Source organism: Microtus pennsylvanicus, chromosome 1 (assembly GCF_037038515.1).
Source record: "Microtus pennsylvanicus isolate mMicPen1 chromosome 1, mMicPen1.hap1, whole genome shotgun sequence".
NCBI classification, from domain to species: Eukaryota; Metazoa; Chordata; class Mammalia; order Rodentia; family Cricetidae; genus Microtus; species Microtus pennsylvanicus.
Genome location: NC_134579.1, coordinates 183,794,823 through 183,815,019, shown reverse-complemented (window position 1 = coordinate 183,815,019; position 20,197 = coordinate 183,794,823).

The window sequence follows — 20,197 nt, the reverse complement described above, 5'->3', positions numbered from 1 at the left end:
GAGAGGTTAAGTATACAGGAAGAGACTGGAGGAAATACATGGATCTCCCTTGGAAGGGGAAATAGAATAGATTATGGGTTGACGGGGACAGATGGGGACAAGAATGGGAGGATCACGTGGGGAAGGAGAGGGAAAGTACAATTGAGGGAGGGAATATAGGGACATTCGGTTGGAATTGAGAGGCATTTGAGGAATGGTATTGAAAACTACGGCAGTAAAAACTTCCTAAGTTACATGAAGGTGATGCTACTGAGCTCTCCAAATAGTGGGGGATACAGACTCCCAGCTAGCCATCTCTTATCACCAAATGAAGCCTCCAGTAGTGGGACTGGGTTTGCACTCAATTGAGTTGTTAGTCAAGGGGATCCAGTAGAAATCCCCTAAAATCCAGGCTGCTAAAACCATGGATTGCTCTCTATAACCTGACAGTGGGGCATGTTGCCAAAAACAATGCCCAGATAACTCACTGAACATGGAGAAGTTAAGCTGGTGCCTATATGGAGCCTTCACCTCTATGTTCTAGTCTCTTTGGAGCAGGAAGATAGTTTGTAGGCCACCAAAAGAGAAACATAAACACTAACCCATCACAGAACTTTTACTTAAAATTTTCCCTGCCTGCAAGGTATGCTGAAGCAATGGTTGTAAAGACCTTGAGTGACTAGCCAACCAGTATTTGATTTGACTTAAGGCCTACTTCATGAAATAGAACCCATAAGGTGCGCTGCTCGGGTGACCAAGATCCAGAAACTAGAAAACCCAGAGACTTAAAGTAAAACCAAACAATAGTGGTCTTACAAATGCACATAAAATAAAAATAAATTAATTAAAAAATAGTATCAATAAAATGACTCCAAATAATATTATGTTATAGATCTGTACTTTGCTCAGCCATCAGACAAACTTCCTCCTGAAGAGGATGGAAATACATGGAGAGACCCACAGACAGACATATGTATAGAGAGTCTTTGGGACACACAGTTCTAAATGGGATGTCACCATTAAATCCCTCCCATAAGATCTCAGGGAACCCTGTAGAAATAGATAAAGGAGTGTAAATACAGAGGAGATGGAGGACACCAAGAGAACAAATTCCTCTAAATCAACTAAGCAAGGCTCATATGAACTCACAGAGACTGAAGTAAAAAGCACAGAGCCTACATGAATCTCTATGTTCTTCTGTGTATATATTATAATTTTAAGTTTCATACTTTTATGGGACTGCTGAGTGTGTAAATGAGTGAGTCTCTAATTCGTGTGCCTGTTCTTGGGCTCTTTTCCTTATATTGGGTTGTCTTATCCAGCTTCCGTGTTTTTGTTTTATCTTATTATATTTTATTTATTTTGTTTGGCTGCTGTTCTTATAAGTTCATGCTTTTCTAATGAGAGATAGAGGGGGAAAAAAGAACACATATAGTTGGATGAGTATGGAATGAGAATGATTCTGGCAAAGTTGGGGAGGGGTAAATATGATTAAAATGCATTGTATAATTTCTTAAAGAATAAATGAAGTTATAATATACCAAAAGAATCAAAACAAGAATTGTTTGTTTGTTTGTCTTTTCATCCTTTCTGCTTCTGAACAGATAGAGAAAATTTGAGGGATAGAAGAATCATTAAAATGATCAAGCTTTAATCCCACATCATAGTGATGAGGAAAATGAAAATCTCTAGAGAAGTGGCTACTGATGAGAAGCACCTAGGATAAAACTCAGCTCGAAAGCATCACACCTGGAAATCCTTCCATTGATCTGAATGTAGGTGGTAGGTGTTACACTTCCCCTACCTTGTGATCTAGCCACACTGCCTTTACCACCTCAGTCACTGTCGACTAAGCCTACATAAAATGAGAATCTTTGGTCAAATTCTGGATAAGCCTTTTAGTTTATTCTGCCTTCAGTCTAATGCTCTCCCAACCAAGCTGCTTTGGAGGCTTACTCTGCCTTACTTCTTAATGTAACTTCTGTGTTTCATATTCTCTCTATTATATCTACCTTAATTCAAATATAAAAATTCTGTCTAAATTGTTGACTATGCCAGCAAAATTTTTATTATTATATATAGTATTTTTTTTTTGGTTTTTCAAGACAGGATTTATCTGTGTAACAGCCCTAGCTGTCTTTGTACCAGCTCTGTAGACCATGTTGTAGACCATACTGGCCTCAAACTCACAGAGCCTTCTAATTGAAGTGACTAAAAGCTGTGCTTTGCCTAGAGGATCAGAGGATGGGATTTTCACCTGTTGGCCATTGACTGCAGGGTATTTAAGCCTCCATGATTCTATTAAAGAAGGGCTTTTTGGTACCAGTGTTGTGAGGTCTTTGTGTCAGCTGTCTCTGCATGTGTATTCTCAACCTCCAGCCCCTTGCACGAAGCTTGCGAACTGGGTTCTAGCGCATAGAGCCCCTGTACTCCTCTTATGCTTCTACTGAGAATCTGTTATATTGATCATGCATATGAGGCATCAGAGGTTTAAAGAACTCATCTAACCTCAGACAAAAATGCTTTTTAAGCCCCAAGAAACTAATGCTATTTTACTGATTTATGTATTTTTAAGCCTAAACTTATGTATTTTTCATCTCTGACTCTAGCATGCTTATTCTAGCTAGTGTAACTTTATGATTTGGCTCCTTGCAAGGTGCTTTTCTTAGTTCATTGTCTGATAGGAGCTTTCTAGGATCCCAGGCGATAGGCTACTGCTTTGCCTCCTCCATGGTCATAGGCCATCCAAGCACAAATATTTGTAGTCCAGAATTGAATTTACACTTCAGAAGATAGTGAGTGTGTGTCACCCTTAAGCAAAGAGGGAAAGGCAAGTGATGATTAAAAAGGAAATAGAATCATTTCAGTTTATGGTTCAGAATGCCTCGAATTCCTTGCAAATTTATGCCCTTTCTTTTGAAGACATAGGCCAGATTGTGGGAAAGAGAGACTTATTTGTGGAAATCCTTCTGCCACAGTTATTCATGGAAAATCTTATATTACAAACGAATTATTTAATGTGACTGTTCATATGGAAGGTCAGTGAGGAATTTTAAAAACATGAAACTCGGAATGCAGGTAACACAAGAAAAAGAGAGTTACTGAGATAATGCTCTCTTACTTTGAAAGTTGGCTTTGTTTGTAAAAATGGGAGACAACCAGGAAGGACGAACTATTAATAGGATTTGAGATTTTGTGCTTTTTATAAGCTGTTATTTCTCAAACTGGAACTCATGTGCAAACAGTCAGAATTTGTGTTTGCTGAGCAGTGAGCTTAATTTACGCTGCCAAGAACTGTTTGTTCTCCCAGAGCTGTTCGCTCTTGGGGTATAAGGCTATGCTTGCCATTTTCTGTAAAATCCCTCCTCATGTTATTTATGATAATTCTTTCAACCTGGATTGCAAATTAAAGAAAATTAATTGATTTTAGCTTCTAAGTAGGAAATGTAACTTAATAACTCTAAGTTTTATATATTTTTATTTATTTTTACTTTTCAGTTTTAATGTTTTTATAATTTTATTACTTCTCTGAAAATAACATTACGATAATTTTCTTTTAGTTCTGAGATAAATCACTATTGTTTTATTTATTTACAGGAAGGCATTATTCACAGTGAAAGAATGACACGCCAAAAAAGTTTTTATACATATCAGCACAACCTTTAAACCTGTATAACAGAAACTAGTTAAAAAACAAATCACTGAATTTTACAGAGGATTAAAAGAAAGAACTGATAAGACAGAATGGGAAAACAAGAATGTATTTAACTTAACTTAACCTATACTATTTTTCAAACATATGTTTTTGATCAACTATGATAAAAACAGATATGAATAGTTTATTTTTTCTTTCTAAGATAGGGTTTTCCTACATAGGCCTGGCCACCCTGAACTTATTATGTGTCCTGGAGAAGCCTAGAACCTATGGCAGTTCTCTTGTCTCAGCTTCTCAAAAGTTGGAATTACAATAACGAGATATCATTCCTATCTTTGATTGTTTGTTTAACCTAATATGAATTTTAAATGGTATATTTTAAAGTTTTAAATAACTTTAGATACATATAAAGAGCATACATACACCACATATATGAAAAAGAGGAATGATAACATTATTATTTTTATTTGGTTTATAGTTTCTCTAAACATTAGACTCTGCAAATATCCTCTTTAAACTCATTGCTAAATAATTCCTCTGTATTAAAATACTGAGAAGTTAAAAAAGAATTTGACAAAATCAAGAATGTTGAATTACCAATGAGAAGCCAATCTTCTCATTGGTGAAGAAGGATCTATAATGGGGGAAGAACGTACTTAAGCAACTTATAGTCAGAAAAAAAGCTACACATAAATCTGTAAGATCTAGACTTTAGATTTTTCTGTGGAATAAAACCATATGATCAATAACTTGTATAAAAATATCCATAGCTTTTTCTGTAACTTTCCCAATCTGAAATAATATGCTCACTAATTAACAATTATTGATATGTTCATGTTATAGAGTGTCATCTGATAATAAATAAGGATGGATTATTAATATGCATAATGATATGGATGTATTTCAAAACACTTATACTGAGTTAGTCAAGTATATGGTGTTGAGAAAAATTAAACTCATAGTAAAAATATGCATCAAATGAATTTTACCAGAGGATGAGGGAAGAGGGCAGATTGGATAAGCATGGCCCAAAGAGACTTTAGGGACATAAAGTGGCATTATCTTGATTGTGGTGATAAGTTTTTTAACCGTGCATGTAGGTTAAACTACATATGTGTAGTTCACTATCTGTTGCTTAGAACTGACTCATTTTATAAGAATTAAATATCAAGGTTCATACTATTTTGATATTTGCAAAGTATTAGTGACCAAATGATAAATTACTAATAAATAATTCAAGAAAATATTTCCATAGGAGCTACTTGGTAATTACTGCAAACACCTCCGATGAAGCTGCCAACTTGTCTTAGCTATCATAGTCAGGGCTTGTAAACTGTCTTTAAGGTGTTTGTGGGTTGAAAATATTTATTAGCCATCTTTATTTGTACAGTTTAGATCTGAGTGAAGTGAACATGTACTGGGAATAAAGCAGAAAGACCACATAGCCTGGGTAGCTTATGGCTTTTGTGTGATAACTGATACACATTAATATAAACTTGATTGATCAGAAGCACTACTTATAAAAAAACAAAATATAGTATAACAGCACACACTAGATCAGGATGCATTACATACGATAAGGTAAATCATATTTCATAAGTTCTTATTTCTATACAGATGTGTAGGGCTGTCATGGTCAAGTTCCCATCTTATCTTGGTGATAGTCAAGAATGCAACATGACTAAGGACAGTAAAAAAGACATGAAACTAAAAACTTACTACTGAAAGCTATGGACCAAGTTAAAGGAGAGATGTTAATATAGCAAAGAATGACACAAGGAGACTCGGGAGACTCTGGGGAAAAGTATCATAAATATTTGTTCCAACAGAGAGAGAGGTGAGGATATTAGTAGAGATAGATCATACATGCAGAGGTGTTTTCAGATATGAAGCAGTAGCTTGCCCCATAGCAACCTGTTCACTAAAAATAACTGGAAGGATTTCTAAACTAATACCGGGGAAAGTTTGCTCTCTCAAGGAGGACAATCAAGGCAGCCTCATTTGTGAGACTAAGATTCTAGAGGAAAGAACAATCCACTGAAATGGGTCAAGGTTTCAGGATTACTTTTCTTAAGACTTTGTGGTCTCTGAGCAGTGACTCAAGATCCTAAGGACAAAGTGAGAATTTGCATGTTTTGGTTCAGGGTGGGTGACCTTCCAATTCAGGTAGCCAGACCTTAAGAAGCCAGCATTGCAGAGATGAGATTAACCGCAGACTTGAGTCTGGCATCCTCATTCCTTTTTTTGCTTTTCTTTTCTTTTTTTTTTCCTAAGTTGTTTATTTCTTAGCTCCTAGGGGCCAAGGTTGAAAGAGACAGGTAAAGTTTAAAAGTCTAAAAGTCAAACCAGAGGTCTTCCTGAGGAAGGACACAAAGAAAGGAGACTTTGATAAACACAGAAGACTTAAACTAATCTAGGGTGATAACAAGAGCATCAGAATAGCCATTATCTTTGAGATACTAATGGCCAGGAAGAATAGCCTCAGAAGCCCCTGGAGTGCCCGCAAAGGAGAATTTTTTTTTTCCTAGTGGTAATTACATGACAAAAAGATGAACAATTGCTAAGATAGTAGAAGCATTTCATGACAATCTTTGCTTTTACAAATTAGTAAAGAATATGCCTTTGGATTTTATCAACCTGGGGAAGGCCTCTGACACACACAGAAAAAAATAATTTCATTTTATTATTGTATTTCTCCTTACTGTAGTAATTACTACATGTTTGATGTATTCCACTAATGAGGATCCTAATTTGTGCAACTAGTGGAAAATAAAACAAGAGGGCAGTGAACTAAACACGTATTGCGTTAAAGTTTACATGAAAGTGTGAATATCAGTTAAAAGAATTAGTGTGAGCTGAAGATAGCTTGTAATCAGACTCAGATTCTCATAGAAAAAGCAGAAAAACTTAAAGCTGTGATGTAGACCACATCTTTGTGAGAATTGCCCAAGAAAAAAAGTTATTGCAACATATATTTTATATGAATTCTAATTGTTTACAGCCTCTAGCCGTCTAGTAATGGCATGACAATGTTTCTGTACTTTACGTTGGCTTTCCTGGGTCCCTTTCAGAAATGTCATTAACATTTGGTTTCCCTTTGCAGTGGCGATATTTTTTCCATTGTTTTGCATGCTAAGACAGCAATTGACTAGTATAGACTCCTTGGGCCAAGTTCTGCCCTGGGATATATATGTGACTCCCACTAACCTGAAATAGAATTGCATGAGCACACACCCTCAGTGGAATTTGCCGTTCATCCATAGTAGTGGATGGGAGTCATTGAAGTCAATGGGAGCCATGCATGGATAACTGATGATTGAATTTGGCCCTTAGGGACTGAAAAATCATCTGAGCATGTCTCTTGGAAAAACAAAATAAAAGGCTAAGATTTATAATAAATCTCAATTCCTAGATCCAAGAAGTTTCACCAGATATATGAAATCTCATGCATGTATCCGCTGTGACTAGAGAGGATTATAATCTGTTAGGTACTTCCTTTCCTTAGAGAGTAAGAGAATGAGACAGTTTATTTTCAGGTGATTCCATAAAAGCTGCATTTATTATAGCAAGCAAAGATACTATTTTTTCTCTAATCCCTATAGACAACAGCTCTTCAAATGTCTGTAAAAAGTCCAATTACTGGACTGTTAAAAGCTTGTGAATGAAAAAGGAATGTCTACATTAATGTTAAATTTTGATTCAGAAATGTAATTTCAGATTGATTCAGAAACGACTGATGGGCCATTTGCCCCACACGTTCACCCACACCTCTTCCCTACTGTTCCTGAGAAGAGGCCTGCGCTCTGCTTCCGTTCAGGTCCTAGAAGTCTCCAGTCCTTGTCATATATCGGCGCCGCCAAAAAAAAAAAAAAAATGTAATTTGAAAACCAACTTCAAAAAACCTGGGATAAAACCGGACTCGCTGAACATAGCGAACAATTGGGACTACTGAGAACTCAAGAACAATGGCAATGGGTTTTTGATCCTACTGCACGTACTGGCTTTGTGGGAGCCTAGGCAGTTTGGATGCTCACCTTACTAGACCTGGATGGAGGTGGGTGGTCCTTGGACTTCCCACAGGATAAGAAACCCTGATAGCTCTATGGGCTGACAAGGGAGGGGAACTTGATTGGGGGAGGGGGAGGGAAATGGAAGGCAGTGGCGGGGGGAAAAAGACAGAAATCTTTAATAAATAAATAAACGGGAAAAAAATGAATGCAAAAAAATAAAAAAAAACAACCTAGGCAAAAAAAAAAAAAAAACACCAACTTCATTTTGATTTCTAGTTTTGTTTTTTTTTTTTTTAAATAGCATTTCTCCTTATACATGGGGTGTTAGTAAAGCTCCCCATTTTAGTTAAACTGTGACAATTCCTGAAGGAACAGTAATTTGGTTTCGAAGACTAAAGTAACATTTTTCGCAAGATTTTTGCCCCCATCACTCAGCAGCAACAGCAAGAGATGTAGGTCGTTCATCCAACACTCCTTAACTCACCAGTCCTTGGATACCTCTACTAATAGTCAGTTCTGTGCCCCAAATGGAGACCTTTCAGTCTCCTTCCCACATTCCTTCTGCCCTGTGAGTACCCGCCGATAGTGGGCTCTGACTCTTATACCAGAGCCTCCCGTCTGTGGGTTTTTCTTCTCAGTAAAAGCCGGTACTATCATTGTCTCTGTCTGCCGTTCCTTCATGTGGACCTCATCCAGGGAAATGTCCTTCCAAAAGCAGTAGTTATTTTCCTGGCTTCGTTCTATAATGATATTTTTCTTAAATTTTTATTATGGAAAAAGACCTCAAGCATTCAAATTCTATCTCTGTTCTGTTTTCTGTATTTCCTCTGTCCTATATCTCTTACCCTTTTTTCTTTCCTTTGTTCCTTTCTCCATCCCATCATTCCTTCCCATTGTTCCTTAGTATTTGTTTAGAAAGATTTACTTATTATTTTTATTTATTTGTATGTGTGTGTGTGTGTGTGTGTGTGTGTGTGTGCGTGTGTGTGTGTGTGTGTATGCCAGTATGAGTTTATGTACATACTATGTACACTCAAGGGCTTGAAGAGACCAAAGAGAGTCAGACCTTTTGGAATTAAAGTTAAAAGCAGCTGTGAACTTCTTGATACGGATACTTGGAAGCAGATCCCCTGTCCTCTGCAAAAGTAGGAAGCTTTTAACCTGTGGCATCTCTCCAGTGCCTTTTCTTGCTTTCTTTTTATTAATTGTCTGCTAAAGTATTTTTAAAACTGAAAAATATTGAAATATTACTCAAATATTCCTGAATCATTTTCCAGGAATAGGGATGTCCACCCATTTGTACATATCTACAAAGTTAATACCATCTCTAAAAGCTTACAAAATCAGCCACATTCAAGTTCCTTTTATTGTCCCAGAAATATGAGATGCCTCACTTTTTGGAACAAGAGTTTCACCAATAGTATAACCCTGCCTTCACTTTTGTATCTTTTGCCATAGAATTTTCTTTATATTTATTTCCCAATGATGTTAAATCTTTCAAGAGATCAGGTTATACTTATGAAAACCCAGTTTTCTGACTTTGTCTTACATCTGTATGTTATAATCACTGGTTGTTTTGAACTCTTAATTTTCTATGAACTGGATCTTAGGTTTGAAAGCTTGCTTATATTAGCATTAAATAATTATGGTAGGAATTTTTCAAAAATTATAGATGTTATGTATATTGTATCAATTCAATGACTGCATAGTGTCAAGCTGTCATTAGTAGTAATAATAAATGTAATTATTTGGTTATTATAATATCTGTGGGATTCTCTCCATGGGAAATTTTTGTTTTAATTAAATCAACCAGTCAGTAATTTGTTAAGTGATAATTTAGACTACCTTGCCTACCAATCAATTTACTAAGAAAATATTAGGTATAGTTTGATGATCTTGTCATTAGCATGTACTCCTTTGGGGATTGTAATGATGGAAGAATAGTGTAGGAGATCCTTCTGTTTGTGTGTTGCTTTCATTGGTTAATGAATAAAGAAACTGCTTTGGGCCTGATAGGGAGAATTTAGGTAGGCAGAGAAGACAGAACTGAATGCTGGGAAGAAGGGCAGAGTCAGAGGGAAGCCATGGATCTTCTGCCTGACACAGAAGCCGGTTAGAATCTTGCCAGTAAGCCACAGTCACATGGTGATACACAGATTAATAGAAATGGGTTAAACTAGTATGTAAGAATTAGCCAATAAAAAACTAGAGCTAATGGGCCAAGCAGTGATTTAATTAATACAGTTTCTGTGTGGTTATTTCACAGCTAAGCTAGCCGGGTGGCCGGGAAGAACAAGCAGTCCCTCATTCTGTAACAGAAGAATAATCATAATGTTCAACTTTTAGAAATGTTAAAAAACTTAAATTTTTTATCTTTGAAGAGTAAGTACAAATCCATATGTTACTAATTTGTTCAATCTATTTAATATGTGTGACATGAATGTACTTTGCTAGTAGTATGCAACGTTAGTAGTTTAAAATTAAGAAAAGCAGACTTTTAAACAAATAATTGTTGACTTTCAAATAATGTTATCAATAAAATAAAATTATTTACTTACATAATGCCATAGTGAGATTATAAAGGCTTCAGCAAAAATAGAATACAATGACTAGTTCTTTGGGAGAAGAATCACAGACTTATAAAAGTCATGTTGCAATAATTGGGTAAATGATATACAAAAACCATTCCAGTGTAGCATTCAAGTACCCCCGTGCTGTTTCTTATTCCACACAAAAACCTCACTTAATTATCATCATCTCAGTAGCTATATAAATTCTAAATGCATAAAACAAAGCCACCAACATTGTGTATGTGACAGGAAAAAGGAAATTCATTTAGTCAGAAATAAGACCCAATTTCACTTAAATATCTGTTTAACCTCTAGCATGCTAGTTCTGGTTTGTTTGTTTGTTGTTGTTGTTTTGAGTCTTTCTGATTTCCTCAGGAGTAGGGAAATATGTTATAATTGATGGTAGAATGAATTCTTCCAGTTGTAATACTTTGATTCTCATTCCTCCAGGTGTCTACTAATGTCTTACCAATATTACCTTTAACTTCTACTCTGTCTCTCAGAATCAATGGACATTCTCGTTGGGAAAAAAAGTATGTATCTATGACATCAGAATTTATATTGGTGCAGATTCTGCTAAGTAGATTAGACCAAGGATTAAAGGTACGGAACACTCTTTTCTTACTAGTACTATCAGGAAAATACCTGTGACTGTCTGTCATCATGGCAATATGCTGTGTCTGTTAATGACTACCCAGGACTTGATAGCAAGAATTTGAAATGCAGTGAGTGAGAACATAACACGGGAAACCAGAAGATTTGCCATCTCATCTGCCTCTCTCATTTACTGACTCTCATATGCATAATAGCAATGAAAACATTGTCTGGAAACAGATACCAAAATAAATCCCTCTCTTATAACCACAATAAAACCAACATGTAATTATAATATGAATGAGTTACTGTTTTGACCCATTGTTATTCCTTCCCATAAACTTCCTCCCATTCTTTCTTTAGTTTTTTAAGTTTTTTTTTTACTTTAATCCTTCTTTAATCTTACTTATGTTGGCACAAAGCCCACATCAACATTTCTCTTGTACGTCAGCTAATGACCAATGTTCTCAGTTTTGTTTATTGGATGAGTATCACATCTTTATTTTTAAAATAAAAGTATGATCTGTATATATTTAAATGGATATATAATTCTAGTCTGGATAGCTAGAAAGTTTCTTGGTGTGGTAATTGTTACAGAAATATTGTTTCAAATGTTTGAATTGCTATATAATTATAGCCATCAAAAGTTCTCAATATTTTGGGGGTATTGCTTAATTTTCAAGAACTAATCAACTATGCTTTCAATAACATCGTTCCATTTTCTCATATTGTTCCATGTGTTCTGTTTTGATTTCTGTTGTGCTTTCCCCTTTCTGTGTTTTAAACTAGCAATTTTATTTTCATTTACCTTTATTTATTTTTTAAGTTTCAATATTTTTAAAGTTATATTGTATGCCAAGTATATCTAAGCCTCTTGGTCCCTACTTCTGTTTTCTCAAGGCCCCCATTTTTCCCTTCCTTCTTGCCAAACAATTGGGGAATATAGAGATCTGGTTTTACTCTTTTTTTAATTTATAAGCTTTCATATTGATTATCATAGTGGCTGGCCTTGTTGACATTCCTTCTAGCAGTGTATTTGGATTCCCTTTTGCACATTCTCGTAGTATAATCTCATTCTATTATGAGTAATTAAGCCTATTATTTGTTGTATCTAATTTCATATTAAAACAGTATTCAATTCTTGATTTCAGTTGCTAATGTTTGGATTTGGTGATAGTGGGGCATTTCCTGTTGTTGAAGGTGTTTGCCCTTTGTTTCCTGAGAATTCTGAACTAAGTTTCTGTTTTCCTGGCAGCGAAAACAATTATGTCTTAATCTCCAAGCTGTCACACTCATCTCGTGACTGAGAGGCCTCTAAGGCGGTGGTTCTCAACCTTCCTAATACTGCTTCCGTTTAATAAAGTTTATCATGTTATGATGATCCCAAACCATGAAATTATTTTGTTGCTACTTCATAACTGTAATTTTTTCTACCATTATGAATAGTAATATGAATGTCTGATATGCAGGCTATCTGGTATGTGGCCTCTAAAAGGGTCAAGACCCATACATTGAGAACCACTGCTCTAGGGAAAAGGTTAATGCCTACTAAATAGAACTCACATCAGCTCAGCACCCTTCTCTTTAGGATCTTGCCCTGTGGCCATCATGTATCCCTTCTAACACCTCATTTATAGAGAGGGATGAGGAGCCGGCTGCCCGAGTACTGCGACCCTCTACTCATGGTGAAGAGGTAAAAATCATTTGATAAAACTTAAAATAAGAAACAACAGTGTAAAAATCACATTTGTATTTTATAGAAGTGGTTTTAAATCCCAGGAGATATTTTGATTCATAGTATTTGGGAAAAACTGAGACTTCTTTTGTGTGTGTGTGTAATATTCTGTTTTTTCCTTAGTCTGTTAGTCTTCTAGCAGTTAAGAATTGCCCACTCCTGTACCCCCCTGGAGCTGTTCACTGCTGGGCTGGCAAAGACTCCAACAGATGCATTCAGCTTTGTTTAACAGCATCCACCATCACATTCTTACCTTTCAGTATAGTTGATTCTGTATTCCCTCCATAATATAAAAGAAATAAATAGAAGGACAAGAGAAAGAGACCATGTTACTGTTAACACAATATACTTGAAAATCTCGAAGTTTGAATCTTACTCATAATTACTATGAGTTCTCTTTATTAAACTTCTTTCATTCTGGTTTCCTCACTTTGATGCTAGCAAGAGCCTTTTAGCTCCATGTTCCTGGTTCAGAGATGAAAAAAAAACATATAACGTCTGTTTATTGCAGTATTGGTTTTCACCCAACACTCCAACCAAGGAAACTTTATTTAGTTCCAGAGGGCTCTTTTCCTTCCTACAGACACACATTTTAAATGCATCCCTGTCCAGGGCTTTGCTGCCTGAGCTCATAAATGTCTGCTGCTGCTGCTGACTGTGCTGTAAAAGAATTAGAGCCTGGGGCTGGCAATTACAGTAAGAAGGCAATCTCTCTCTCTCTCTCTCTCTCTCTCTCTCTCTCTCTCTCTCTCTCTCTCTTCATCCTTTCTTTTTATGTCTTGAAAATAATTTCAATTTTTTATTTGCAGCTATAAGCCTGCTTAAATGTACAGAGAAATAGAACTTAGAACTCAAAGGATTTGGTATCTTAAACTGAGGCATTTGATTACATTTGAATACAATCACAGATGCTTATAACAGAGTATGTCCTTTATGCTGATGAAAGTCACAGGTATGTGACATGGGCTTACGTACCTGATCACACATTCACTCTAATACTTAAAGATATCCTGTAGCATAGGCAAAAACTAGAAGGACTGTGCTGCTTGCCAAGAAACACAGTCAGATACACTGTGGGTGTTTCCTACAGGGACAAAGGTTTCCCAAGGAAAGGGTGTGATACGTATGGGTTGCTTTAAACAGTCCCCTTAACATCCAGAGCAAGGCGGAAATAATTCTTAACAAAAGATAAACTCCAATTGTTGTCAAGAAAATTTTGATTAATTGAAGATTCTTTCTTCACCAAAACTAAAGGGACATACAGTTGGATGGTAGGAAATTCTAAGCTTGTGACTCTTTTAAGCATTACTCGCTGGCGGATGCTGCAAAGATGAGGAATGGGTGCTTGCCTAGTTATGGAAGAAAGAAAATCCGGTCATTGAACAGTCATAAAATCATCCTCAGGACAAAAATCTAGAGACCTTAAAGTTGAGCAATCTTAGAAATTCCCCTGACAGAAATTATGGAAATTGCACTATTTAATTAAACAGATGAAGAAATAATACTTGCCTATAAATTTATTTGATGTAGGAAAATAATCATTAGTACTTAATTATGTGCAAAGAACTGAGTTAGGTTTTCAGGGTAGTAAAACCTGGAGGGGTGACAATGGTGACTGTTGCCTTCTTGGCACCCAGTCTGGTGACAGAACTCTCCAGTACCAGCGGAGGAATGTGTGGTGAGTGTCCAGCACATGGACAAGGGCATGTATTGGGGCTTTCGACCTTGCAAGGTGATGGCAAGTTTACAGCTCATTTTCCACTCTGTAATGCCCAACAAATACTGATCTGAAACTTTAACACCCACCAACTACCCTTGAGTTTGAATGGAGGACTGGTTAGTATAAACAAAACAAGACTGTAAGTTAGACTTTAAGGCTTGTCTTGCTTCTTTGAATTCCTTTTTTTTTCTTTGTTGGACATTTGTCATATTTTTTTAATCATTTGTCTCACATTGACTTCAAGGTTTTTTCAGTGTGTTTATGGTTTAAAATGATACTTTTATGTTAACAGTTGGCATGCCATTAAGACTGAAGAAGACAAATAAATGGTGGACTGAATAATCAGAATCTTTTTCAGAGCAGCTCCATAGAACACAAACCACAAGCAAAAAGAAGTTCTTATCCTTCAATTTTCCTTATTGCTACCTATGATTCAGATTTTCATATGCATTTTTACACTACTACAGACTGCTCAGATAAGGATTTACACCCCACATAAATATGATATTAAACATAAACATGTATGTATATATTAAATACACACACATACACACACACATATATATATACATACATATACATGCTACAAATCTATACACATCTAATACACAGTCAAAGGCAAACCTTTATTAAGTGCATGTAATGGTAACTAGACATGGAGTTTAGTCCTCATGATTTTGAATTTAGACGAAATGCAGGAATCCTAGCTACCAGTTTTCTATTTCTTTCTAGAATTCCCCTCCCCAAATCAAATAGAGCTTAAAGAAGAAAGGGCAAATAGAAAATTTATGAACATCAAAATATTTGGTTTGGCTAAAACAAGTATTTTAATAACAAATAAATCATTTGGTATTAATACCCCATATCTCAGGAAAAACTAGTTTGATAAATTCCTAGTCGAGAGTTTCTGTAAATATCTTGAGCAGGCCAGGACTTTAAACATTTGAAATATAAGAAATCAGAATTATGTATAGGTATTTTCTTTTCCACACTGGAATGTAGGTATTATAAATGAAAGGATAACTCTGTCTCTTTATAGCACAATCACTGTTTTGAATCATAAGTTTACTGGATTACACATTTTACTAAAGAGAAAGCTGTGGGACACTGGAGTGTGGTAGGCTACCAAGCCAATATTTCTACTGACTCAAACACAGAGAAGAACTAGACACACACTAGGTAGGCAGTAGAATTCCGTGGTGAGGAATCTCAGGAGCTGACATAAACTATAGTGGAATATGCATTTTTATTCTCCTTGGAACTCAGTTTCCTTTGTCCCTAAAGTTAATGTATCAGTACTTGCATATTTTCTGATTTCTCTTTCAAAAATTGACAATATTGGCTTGGCAAGTATCCGTGGTATCAAAACTCCATGAGGAATTAAACGTAAATCACAGTGAAGGAACTAGATTATTTTATACTCTCAATTTACACTTTTAATGTGGCATAAGTTTATATAAATATTTATGCTATTAGTAACAGTGCTCTTCAACATTTTTGGCACAGTATAAGGGATAAATGGCCTCTAAACTTAACCAAAAGAATATAAATTCTTCCAGTTCAGTGGGAGATTAGATAAACTATACATAGATAAGAAATAGATTGAACATTGTATTTAAGGCCAAAAATCAATTATTTTATTTTTTCACAATGAGATACATTGTGTGGAAGTGTTGGTGCTGAGGTACAGTTTGGATTGGCCAAATGTAGTACATATACTTGAGAGAACTGCTGAGTACTTTAATGCACAAAATGAATATATTTCTATAAAAGCCCTAAAATGTATACTTGGATTTTAAAAAATCATCTTAAATGAAATTATCATTGAACCTGGGGTAATACATACATACATACATACATACATATATATATTTATCCTTAAGAAATTTTTCAAGGTAAGTGCCAAGAATTTAGTTCTAGGAATGAAGACAGATGGTAGAGAATTTCTCTATAGTGATTTAAAGTCCTGCTTTGAATTCCTAGCAACACACACACACACACCAAACACCACATACATAAAACATATGGCTGAGGATATAAAACAGACTCTTGACTCAAAATTTTATTGTTCTTATAATACTAGATAATACAAAATTTATCAATTTTAATTTTCTTAGATAAATATCAAAGATTTGTCTTTGAAAAAATTAAAATCCATTGTTCTGTTTTAGCCTTTAACTACCTAATTTCATTATTTTTCAGTTTGATAATCTTGACTCAGAATCTAAAAGAAGTGCAAGTTTGTTTTTCTGGCATAAATATTCAATGTTCATGTAATCACTCTACAATATTCTGTTCATATCACTGCTAAATACCACGCACGTGGACACGAGGAGAAAGAGAAGCCCCTGGTATGATGTTGCTTAGAGCCTACTATAGATTAGAACAATCAGGTAATTAGAGTGTTGTTATAAATGCTATGATGGAGGTAGTACAAACTTGGTAAAGAACTGATGAACTGTGTATCACAATTGTTTATATATAAATGTGTTGCCTACATGTATATATATGTACCACATGCCTGGTACCTGAGGAACCCAGAAGAGAGACTCTGAGCCCTGGAGCTGGCATTGCACAAAGTTAAAGTCATCACATGAATGCTTGGAATCAAAACCAGAACCTTTGCAAAAGCAACAAATGCTCTTAATTGCTCAACCACCTCTCAAAGCCCCTGAGGTAATATTTTTGAAAAAGGAAACCATTTAAGCCTAGGGAGAGTTTAAATTGTTTAAATCACATAGAATGGCACTTGTCTAGCAACACAGAGCCTTCTCTTCCTAGTAGGACAAAGGTGAGAGGCATAAGTTCATGGGCTGTTAGCCAGGTGTCAGGGGGTCATCTCCAGATAAGCACGTTGGAAGGGTAATAGTCACTGCATTTTCCAAAGACATTGCCATATGTAAAACTCAATCCAAATAAAAATGCCCCTGAGAGTGTTGGAACATTCCCACTGTGAACATGAACATTTTAATATAGGGAGAGTCAACGCAGCCTATGAATGACAGTTTTTACAGAGGGCTTAGTGGAGAGAAGGGAGCAGGGAGATTAATTTAAAAAAAAAAAGGTAGAATTTGGTTTTTAAGCAGGTTGAATATAGCCTTAATCTCAACATATCCATGTATGTGTGCTGGTTTGTGCAATGTTTGTTGTTGTTTTGTTTATTTTCTCTTTAATATTTTTTAATAACCTCATATTTTAGCCCTGCGTTATATCGCTTCTTCCCTTCCCTCTACCTCTCCAACTCTTCTTGTGACTTTGAAACCAAATTCATGGTATCTTCTTTATTATTGTAACATGGATATAAGTATTGTATGCAATATAAGCACACCTATTTATATAACCTATGGAGTCTGTTAAGCATGTGTCCAGGGCTAACCACTTAGGATTGGACAATTTGCGTGGGAGTTCATCCCTGGAGGAGTTTGATTGTTCCCTCCTCAATAAGTACTGACCGCCAATGGAAAACTCCCCTCCTAGATGTTGGTTAAGGGAGTCTATGATCTCAGAACAATACAGAATATCGCTATTATCATTGTTTACCTCCCAGAACTTTTAAGGCAGGAGTTTGTTAAATCATAACCCGGCTCTGACATTGAGATGGGGACACAATGCGTGTCTTATATTGTGAAAGCAAGTTAACTCTTTTAATCCATTAAATTTATATAAGACTGGGAGAGATTTACTGGCATATAGTTGTATTTTCAAAATATTGCTCACATGTTATATAAGCGTAAAAACATTAAAGTTACAGTATAGTCTTATGGGTGTAGACACATGCACATAAGAAAACAATGAGATTCAAAATTCTACAATTAGTCTTACTTTTTACATCACTCATGTTTTGGATATTTCCCCCCTTACTCTGTTTTAATATTTGTTTTGAATTTTGTCTCCCATTCTCTCCCCAGTCTTATCGGGTTCTTCTAATTCTTTCTTTCCCATCGTTTGAGTCCTACCTGCTCCCACCCTGAATTTTATATTATCCTCGCTGCCTGACTTGGAATTCTATCTACACCCCATTGGTGATAAGTGACTGAAAACAAACTAGAATTGTAAGGCAGGTTCCTCCATGTGGCATCCTATTTTCATAGAATGAAGATATGTGAAATGTAATCATAATTGCTATCAGTGACGAAAAGCAATCGTTTTTCCAATTACACAGTAATAAACTTTAATATATGTACTGGGGAAGAACAACAATGAAGTCATTGACTGATGTTGGTCTCTGAACTCGGGTTCAGCTAACTGCTCTAAATGGTACGTAATGACCTTGGGGAGTCAGCAATCCTCAAAGTGTACATAATTTACTCTCCCCGTGGAGCCCCATTGTTCTCAAAGGCTTTGAGAAAAATTGCCTTCTTCCTTTATTTATCCCTAAATTTTGTGATATCATTTGACCTCCTGTGAGTTTTCTTGCCCTGGCCACCATGTAAGAGATAAAAAATAAGGTGCTACTGTGGATGTGTGTTTATGAAATGAAACAAAAGCAAGTAGGATAGAACCAATGTCAGCCATTCTGACATGGCAGAGAAAGGGAGGGGGAGACAGGAGACTTGGGGTATTTAAACCTAAGTATTAGGGGCCAGTTCCAGTTCAAGGAACAAGATGGAAAGGGTTGTTTAGGTGAGTTCTCATGTGGCCCGTCTCAAGAGTATGTCAACAGAGTAAGAAATCTCACAAGCAGATGGATGAAATCTATCTGTGTGGCCATTCTGAAACCGAGAGATTGTGTTTCATCTGGATAGAGATTATACTGGTGGCTTTGGCCTCCAGACACTGCAGTGGAGTACTCTGCCATAGCTATCTATTTACTTTATCAACTTGCCACACAGTGTGTATTGTCGTTGTCTGAGAAAATCCTTGCTGGTTTAAATGAATGCTTACAAAGCAGCATTTTATATCTCTTCCCATCTGTGAGAAATTTGTCACATCTCCATATAAAATCCCTGGTCGCCTTAAAGTTTTTAAGAGGAAACCCATAGTTCTAGGGGCATGTTTGTTCTTGTCAGTCAGCTTTTTCTTTGCCACTTTAAAAACCATGTTTGTTTATTTTTGTATCAGAATATGCATGCCTTTATTCCGTGTATCGCCTTTCTTCTCCTTCTCCCAAGATAGTCCGAAGAATCAGATCCCGACTCTCCAGAGGTCACCTCAAATTATTTTAGGAATGCAAGAAGAAAATGTTTGGCTAACTTTCTTTGGTTGATTTGCCCCAGCTCGTGTGTTTAGTCATAATCGCACCTTATAGTTCCAGCGAGAAGGTCAGTCTTGATGATGACAGAGACACACATGAGCAAAAGAATCCTCTACCAAAGATCATGAATATGCTTTCCATAAAAATCAAGTGGTTCTACTTGAAGTTTCTTGTCTTTTCCCAGACAGCTGACTGCTTCTCTCCTATTTTCATTTATCTGCTATATTTATTTTCTGGAACCGTCAAAATATTTGTATAAAGGCAGTTTTTACAAAACAATACATTTGTTCAATACTACAGAGGTAAACATTTTCACGTTTCACTTCCAGGATGTGATATGCTGATGGGTTGTAATTTCCTTCTTTTTTTCTACTTTGTTCTCGGAGAACAAAAAGAATAGTGTTAAAAAGTTAACAAAAATCGCAGTAATACAGGAAAATAAAGTATGAATATGGGATTTTATGATTTATGCACTCATTTTTATAGCTAATTTTTATGTCATGTATTATTAGGCAGTAGTCAAAAGAAATATTCTAAGCTAAAAGTTTAAAATACTTAAAAATATCTAGAAATATTTAAAATGCATTAAAAAAACCCTCCACATTGTCAATTTTGAGAGATTGTTGGTTTTGATTTTTAAGATTTATTTTTATTTTATTTGTGTGGGTGTTTTGCCTATATTCGTTTCTAAATTCCTTGAGTGTCTGGTGTCTGCAGAGACAATGGAAGTCCCCTGGGAC